Raw genomic sequence first — 9046 nt, 5'->3', positions numbered from 1 at the left:
AGCTCCAGTAGGTTAGGGGCTGTCTTTCTCTCTGATCTTCACTGTACCCCTAGTGCCTAACATGTTGCCTGGTACATAGTAGATGTTCAATAAAATTTAAATGAAATTGGAGGGTTTGAGGAAAGGAAAGGAGAAAAGGGGGCACAAAAGGTCAGAGCAGATAATTCCAAACTTTTAAAATCCTGGGCCTGTGAATATCACTAGTCTTGCCTTTCCTTACCTGCCAGAGTGACATCAGGTCCACTTCCCTGGGTGATGTTAAGATGTCTGAATAGGTCCACATGGAGACAGCACTAGGATTTAAGCTGACAGAGACTTCTCAGCTGGAAGAAAAAGGGGCATCCTGCCTGGTCTGGCTCCCCACTTTTCCCAATGACTAAGAACTCATAATTCTAGAGCAAGCCTTGTATGAGGAAGCCCCTCTTCTAGATGTCTCCTGGTAAATAAAATGGAAGCTGTTTGTTGCTGAGAATGTACAACATCAATAATAATAACAAAATACTAACAGCTGGCATTTACTGAAAGCTTACTATGTGCCAAGAACTGAATCAAGCACTTAACAATAGTTACATATATAATTATTTCAATTAGTTCTCCAACCGTCTTGAGAGGCAAGTATGTATTATTCCCCTTTACAGATGGGGAACAAGCTCAGAGAGATTGTGTCATCGGCCCAAGGTAACCGAGGACCAAACTAGGAAGGAGGTGAGTCAGAACAGGACTCTAGAGGCCAAGTTTTTACCCACCAGGATATACTACCTTCCATTTTAAGCCCTATTCATACTGTTCATGGGGTTCTCGAGGCAAGAATACTGAAGTGGTTTGCCATTCCCTTCTCCAGTGGACCATGGACTGCAAGGAGATCAAACCAGTCAATCCTAAAGAAAATCAATCCTAAATATTCATTGGAAGGACTGATGCGAAAGCTCCAATACTTTAGCCACCTGATGTGAAGAGCCAACTCACTGGAAAAGACTCTGATGCTGGGAAAGAGTGAGGGCAAGAAGAGAAAGGGGCAGCAGAGGATGAGATGGTTAGATAGCATCACTAAGTCAATGGACGTAAGTTTGAGCAAACTCAGGGAGATAGTGACGGACAGGGAAGCCTGGTGTGCTCCAGTTCATGGGGTCACAAAGAGTCAGATACGACATAGTGACTGAACAACAATTTTAAGCCCATGGGGAAACGCCAGCCTGTCCCTTATCCTTAGACTTTCATACTTACTCAGAAGATAGAAACTGACACCATTTATAAACTCGGGATTTATTTGGGATCTTGTCCTAGAAGCACCTAGACTCAGCTCAAAGAAGAGGAAAGATGCCAAAACATCTGGAATTGCAGGAGGAAGCAGATACATATTGCTAGAAGGTGCCAGTTCCTGGATATTCCCCAGGAAAACATGTCTGGGCTCAGGCCCTCCTGCTTGAAAGTTGGGCCCATTTTAGCCTTCCCTCTGGACTTCTCTTCCCCCAGTGGTGATGTTGAGGGCTTATTTTAGACTGATGGTTTGAGGTAAGTGACAGATGAGCCACACAGGGTCACATAAACCCAACCCAGCCCATATGAGGGAGGATCTACGACGGAGCATGGGCTGTTTTCTTGGGATCTCACTTAGGATCCTGGATTATTGTGCAGAGCCCCGTCTAGAAAATGAGAACTATTGTGGACACCAGGTCATGGTCTCTTTTCCCCCCACCTCTCCCTCATGTGCTCACCTCAGTTTTATTCCTCCAGTGATTAGCAGAGCCTGAGCTCCAAAGTAGGTCTGGATTCAGTTTAAGACCATTAAGGTCCCAGACCCCATGCGGCTGAAATTTGGTCTGTCACAGATATTTTCTGGCTCATCTTTTTAGCCTGCATTGATCCTGGTGTTTTCTCCTCTAGTCTGTGAACTGCTAAAGGGCAAGGTCCAAATTAGTGTTAAATAGGGTCAGTGGGCATGCATCCTCTATTGTTACTTTCTTCTACTGTGTTCTGGAGACTAGAAAGCTAGACTACATTTCCCTGACTCCCTTACAGTTAAGTGCACTTGTGTGACTGGAAGGCAGAAAGTGGCAAGAGCCTTCTTTCTACTGTTTTGGGCTTTCTGCTGGTAAGCAGGATTCTGGAGAGGTGCAGTTCTCCTGCAGCAGTTATTCCAGCTTCCTGGTCTCTTCTTCCTAATTCCTAGATGGCAAAGCTTTGGCAGTGTGATCTTTAATTCAATAGTACCAATGGTGGCCTTTTGAGTCCCCATTTCTGATTATGGACTATATCCTAGCCCTCTTGGTACAGCCTCTAGGAGTCCACTCCACAAATCTTTAAAAATATTTTTGTAAGGACTCAATTCCCTATATTAAATTCCCTTCAGTTTAAAACACCTAGAGTAGTTTCTGTTTCCTGCACTGAATCAAGCCCTCAAAGAGTTGTGGAAAGACTTCTTGGACAAACTGGTCAGTATAATGAAGGGTAGGTATGAAACCAGTTGAGCAAAAACAAAAATACACTATCATAAATCAGCTTCTGTTACTGACAACCAGTAGGCTTTCCCAATTAGGGTATAACAAAGATAGAGGCGGGGCAGAGTAGGTAGATAGCACAAAAAGAAATAGACATATTTCAAGGCCTATAAGGCTTATACAAAGGGGATAGAAGGCAAATAAGTACACAGTGCAAATGTGTGAATTCAGAAGTCTGTTACAGATCCACCATAGAATGCACACTGAATATGTGTGATCCTTAGGTACACACACACACGCGCGCACACACACACACACAGAGCATGATTCGGGATTCTCTCTCCTAGCTTGAAAATTCAGCCCCCTTTATTTAGTATGATGGCCCCAAATGGGATGGAGAATCATGTAGAAGATAAAAGATGTGTGTGTGTTTGTGTGTGTGTCTGTTAGGAGGATAAGAATCAAGGTGAAGTGATAAGACTGCAGAGAACGAATGAAGTAGGAACAATGAAGGAAGAGCTGGAAGTATATGGGAGTAAACTGGGAGTGAACTTAAATTGAAAAGAGGAAAGGAGGCAAATGAAGGGGTACTTAAGGGGAGATAAACAAGAAAACCAACCTCCTCACTCCTGAATAACTTGATTTCTAGTGCCCAATGCCTGGAAAATAGCAGGCATTAGATATACATTTACTAAACTGAAGAACAAAGTTAGGAAGGATGGGGGAGGCAGGATCACACAGGATGGGGTATGTGCATACTTATAACCACTAACATTTATCAAGTTTTACCATGAGCCAGGCACTCTGCTAAGCATTTGACATGCATTATGGATTTAAACACACAAAGCTCTCTATGAGGCAACTGTTAAAGTATCTTCATTTTATACATGAAGAAACTGAGGCTCAGACAGTGTAACTCATCCAAGATCACACAGATAGTAAGTGGCAGAGTTAGGACTTGAATCCTGACTTCTCTGACTTCAAAACCAGTATTTCTCACCACCACATTATATATATTCCTGTTTGAGTCAAAGGTAGGTCAAAGGGACATGTGCCCAGACCTGGTCTATCAGAGAGGAGAGGGCTGGCAAAGGAGGATAGGGAAAGCAGCTGGGGCCAGGCCAGGTTCCCTATCTGGGGAGGGACCATATTAAAGCCTCATCTTCAACAACACAGAGAAAAACAATTTGAAACTTAATCATCTCCTAGAATTATGATCCCTCCCCGCAGCAGGGAGCACATTAGCAGAGCTGGGAAATGATAATTCAGCAGCCCCCAACCCAGCAGGGAGGGAAAGAGAGGAGGAGGGTGGAGAGAGTTAGGAAAACAGAAACAGAGGCAAGGCAGAGACGGGGGGAAGGGAGGCAGGGCCTGACCTCTCCCAGTTTTTTCTTTAACTCTATCAGAGACAGCATTCCAGGGGAGTGGCCTGGTGGCACTTGACCCTTCAATTCTCCTCAGATAGGGCAGGAGTCAAGTTGCTCCTTGGGTCAGTTCTCAGCACCCATGGATGCCCACGTCCAGAGCTGCACCCATGCCCACCCAGGCTAGGTGTGGTTTGCAGTGTCAGCCTAGGTGGAGAACTCCCAAGCTCCCAGCCAGCTGAGTCTGGCCCGGAGCCCCTTCTAGTGTGATGGCACCTAGGCGAATCGTTGGTCTGTCAGGACCCGAGGTGCTGGACAGCTCCCAGCCCCAGAAATATTTCTCCAGAGAGAGCCAGAGAGTTGGGGCGAGGCTTCTACCCAAAACGGCCACAATTCCCACCCTTAGGAGAAGTGCAAAGGCTGCCGGGAGCAGTGGGGGAGAGCGCTTGGGGTTGTGAGGGGGTCCTGATGGAGATGTGGTGGGGACCTGGAGACTGGTGCCCTGGGGGCAACTTCTCCAGACACATTCCTTCCTTCTGAGTCGAGACCCCCCACTGACTCCACCACCCCCTGCCAGGGACAATGGTTCCTTCAGCCCCCAGAGATGAATGGGGCCTTTCAGAGCCCCACGCCACAGGGTCAGCAGCGGCCACCGGGTCCCAGGGCTGCCCAGCCTTCAGAGCACAGAGTCACTGGTCTGGGGCGATTGCATAGCTCTTGGGGGAGGGAAAGTATCCTATGATCCTGGTCTTAGACTAAGACTGGTGCCTCCTGGGAAAGAGAATCGTCCCAGATCAGAAAGTTCCTGGTAAAGAAGGATTTTAGGGGTGTGGGGAAAGAGGAACTCCCCTTCTCTGTGCCAGGTGAGGAGACAGTTGCGTGCCTCCTTGGGAGGCAACAGAGAAAGCTGTGTAAGGACAGAACCTACAAAGATTCTCTCTCCCCTCTCCAAATCAAGGTCCCCCCTCCCTTTGGATGGGGCAGCGTCCTCCTCTCAGTGCCCAGGTCCCTTCTTCTAGGGCTGTCCCTGAGGTCTGGTCCCTCCTCCCTGCTCCTGTCTCCCCTCCCCATCTCACACTGCACAGACTATCCGGTTTCTATGGTAACAGGCCCAGGAAGGCTCTGCCAGGAGGCCAAGGCCACTATTGCTGTTGGTGGGGAGAGGGCTATAGGAATTGAACGTAAGGAGCAGAAAGTGAGTTCTAGCTCTCAGAGGGGGACAAAGACCTGTTGGGAGTGAGATTTTCACTGCTGGAGGGGCACGAAGAAGGGAAGCCAGAAATATAATTTTGTGATGTGACTCAGGCAGAGTTGAAGGGCGCCTTCTTGTTGCTCCGGTTCTTAGTGCTCTAGAAATCTAGACAAGCCCCATCAGAGGGGTAACTGGTGGGTGAAGAAGTGAAACAGGTAGTACCAAGAGTTTTGCCCCTGCCTTTTCCACCTGAGGCTCTATTGTTCTACTCCTCCCGGGGACATGCCCACTTGAGAGAAGGAGGTCCCCAGGAAACTAGAACGCTATTGGGGGGGAATCAGAGTGGGTGTGGGTATTCAGGGCTGTTCAGGCAGCTGGAGCTGGAGGTGGCCAGAGCCTAGGAGTGTCAGGTGCTTTTGTGGCATCTCTCCTCATATCTCCGTTGAAGAGTTGGGGGTGGGTCTGGAGGCTGCAGCTTCCTCCCCTCTATCCAACCTGTCAGGATGCTGGGGTATGAGAAGAAGAGAGTAGAGGTGGCCAAGCAGGGGTTGGGAGGAGAGAAAGTAAAAGAAGCCTGAGGAAGGAGGGAGGGCCAGAAGAGGGGTGGATGGAGTAGTGCAGACATGTATGGTGAGGGCAGGGAGGGAGCTTCTTAGAGGTTTGACTCAGCTCCTGGGAAGTGAACCCCACTCCTTACATCTTCTCAATACCTCTTGGGCAGGGACCATTGGAAATCTTAGAGTCCTGGGAGAATTTGTTGGGGGGATTCCCTTGCGAAGGGGCCTCCGAGGTTATCAGAAGGTTTAGCAAAGCTTCCCTGGGGAAGAAAAAGGGTCCCTTGGGAGCCTAGAGTTTCCTGGACTTGAGCCATTGGCTCTCCCTCGGCCGGAGCCCCCAGAACAGTCGTTTTGGTGTTTGCTTATTTTGGTTATTTTTTGATCAGATATTTTGGCACTGTGCAAACTGTCTCCTGTTGCCATGGCAGCCGTGACAGGGGCTGAGGCACCGTGAGAAAAATACCAAAATTAATGAGTGAGCAAAAGTGCAGCCGAGAGAAAAACAAGGTTAAAAAAAGAGTTAAAACAGTAATGAAAACAGGCTTCCCAGCTTCACAGCAAAGCAGCTGCTGAAGCCTCCCAGAGCACCAGCCCCCACCCAGCTCTGGGCTCCTGGCATCTCCCAGACCTCAAGGCAGAACTCATTCGCCTTCCCCCACGCAGCCAGCCTCAGACGCAACAGCCACTCGGGAGCCGTCCCAAGTACAACAGTAGATCAGCTCCAACAGAAGATCAGCTCCCATCTCAGGTAGCATTCTGCCTCCCAGAACAGCTTCCCAGGGAACAGCTTCTCATCTCCTAGGCAACAGAGTCTGGGCTCCATCCCCCAGACAAGAGTGGTCCAGCTATATTACCAGGAAATGGCCTCCCAGCTACATTTGAGCTTCAGAGCTATGGCTGCAGGCATAGCAGCATCCCAGCTAGAGTCCTGCACACAGTAATAGACCAGCCACAAGCCTGGGCAACAGCATCTTAGCTGTAGCCAATCCCCAGTATGCTGTCATCACAGCTATAGTTTCAGGACCAATAGCATCCCAGCTACAGTCCTATACACAACAGTAGCTCTGCTCTTATCCCAGGTAACAGCCTCCCTCTCAGGTACAGGCTCCTAGCAACAGCCTCTCATCTCCTAGGACCTAAGCAATGGATCCAGCTACAGTTCTATCTATGTCATATGAACAGAGAACAGCTTCTCAGCTATAGCCAGTCTCAGGTATGCCAGCCTCACATCTTCAGTTACAGCCCTCCTTTCCACATGAACACACACAACAGCCTCTCTCATAATCTGATTGTTCTGGCAATAGCCTAAGCACATCAGCATCATAGCATCACAACAGTGCCCCAGCTGCTATCAGTGGCAACAATTTTTTTGTGTTACTATGCCAGGATCTACACCATCCTAACCTTCTTAGTCACAGTCCATCCCAGGTACATACATATCACAGCAAGAGCCTTAGGTCCCAAGCATTGCAACCACTCCCACACCAAGCATCACCCAGGGTCCAATCCCCAGCCATAGTCTCAGCTAGAATCTCAGGCAGCACCAGTTTAGAACCGGACCCCATATCCTACTTGTCAGTCAGGTCCTCCTCCCAGTTTGGTATGGGGCCAGGAAACTGGCTTCTCTTCTCAAATGTAACCTCCCGGTCTCTGCCCTCTGCCTGCCCTCCTTCTTTGGGAAAACAGCCTCATCCTCATTTCTACACTGTCCTAGGCTCGGGTCCCCCAGAGTGCCCAGCCTGGCAGCGGGTTAGGAAGGGATAGAAAGCAGGGAGAAGAGTAGACACACCCTGGCCTTGCGCCGGCCCAGTTCTGCTCCCACCACTTGGTGCAGGATTTGGGCTTGATGGTGGTAGAGTAGGGAGGACGGAGGAGAACATCTGGGAGATTAGCATTTCCTGCCCAGCTCTGCGGCTGCCTATCTTGCTCAGCCCTGAGCAAGGGAGGAGAACAGAGGAGCCTTTGAATGGCTCCCAGCAAGCAGACCGGGGAGGGTTTGCTGCAGCGGGCAGCAGGCACATGCTGGGGGCAGGGAGGCTGGGGCAGCTCCTCTGTGGAAGATTTCTTGTCTCTGGGCCACTGATTCCTCCCGTGAAGCTGTGCTCAATGATGGGGAGAGTGTGAGTTTTGCAAGGGACAGAGAGAAACCACCTAAAGGACAGATTTGCCTACCACTAGCTCACCTCATCTCCCACCAAGAGCCCCCAACCTGGGATTCTAGGGCTGAGGGCTAGGGGTGCAGACTAGAGCAGGGCCCAGGCCAGAAAGGGAGTCCAATGAAGAGAGGGCTGCTCTCGGAGAGATCTTGGCCAGCCCTCAGCTGGCCCGAGAGCCCACCCTTATCCTGAGGAGGTCTCCACCGAGAATCCAGGTGTCAGAAGGGGAGATAGCAGAGGAAAGAGACAAGGGGTAGAAGAGTGATGGGGATGGGAAAATGCGGGTGGATAGGGAGGAGGAGTCAGAGGCCAAGGCAAATAGAGACGCAGATATCGGTCATCCCGTATTAGACCTTTCCTCACCCAGTGCCAGGCCTTGCCAGGAACACAGTCTTTCTCACTCTTCTGAACTTCAACCCTCTGCGTTGGCTTATCCATGGCGAAAGGCTGGAGGTCGTATTGGACTGGGGTACTTAGAGCCTCGGGTACCAAACCCTGAGCGAAGAAAAAGGAATTCCCAGGCCGCTCAGCCACCTCTAGATGGCGCCAGAGAGCCAAAACTGAGTGGGAGAAACTGAGTTATCGAGTGTGTGAGACACTGCGTGTGACACCGTGTGTGAGTCGGTGAGTGTGAGTGTAACAGAGTGTGGCACTGCGAGGGCGTGTGATACAGGCCGTGACACCGCGCGGCTTCGCGGGGTAGGGACCCGTGTGACTCAGTGTGAACATGTTTGTCACCGGTAAATGTGTTGGGGCCACAGCTCCATGCCGCCCAAAGGACAGGTGATTGGGGGACCCTCTAATAGCCCGAGCTTAGGCGCGTCACCTCATCCTCACACTTGCATATTTCCCCAGTCCTCATTCTAGGGCAGCCTCCGAGTCCCATTACCCTCCCCCTTCCACGGTCCCCTCCGTAGCCCCACCCCCAAGACTTGCTGCGGCCACCGACGCTGACCGCTCTGCGGCTTCGGCCAGAGGGGGAGGGGTGGACTTCCCCAGAGCGCAGTGGGAAGGGAGGGCCACTCGGGGTGCGCTGGGGGTCTGGGCAGGAAGAACGTGGATCTGGAGGAGCAGATGCCCAGAGAAGGCATCGGGAGACATTTCCCGTGCCTCGACTTCCCAGGGGGCAGAGTAAAGGACAGGTGTTTGAATGAGGTTGGGAAAGGAATTCGGGAGGGGTTCCAGGTGGGGGCAAGGGTGGGATAAGTGTAAACTGAAGAGCTTGGGAGGGGGACAATCTGCTTATACGGCTCTCGGGTAGCGAGGAGATAGCAAAAGGGGTCCCGGCTTTGCGGAGCGGTGCTGGGGTCCCCTCCCAGCCGAACCAGAGCGGTCCCGA

The sequence above is a fragment of the Ovis aries genome, chromosome 5 (genome assembly GCF_016772045.2).
Source record: "Ovis aries strain OAR_USU_Benz2616 breed Rambouillet chromosome 5, ARS-UI_Ramb_v3.0, whole genome shotgun sequence".
Taxonomy (NCBI): Eukaryota; Metazoa; Chordata; class Mammalia; order Artiodactyla; family Bovidae; genus Ovis; species Ovis aries.
The sequence above is the reverse complement of the archived record's forward strand: the minus strand, read 5'-3'. Positions refer to the sequence as shown.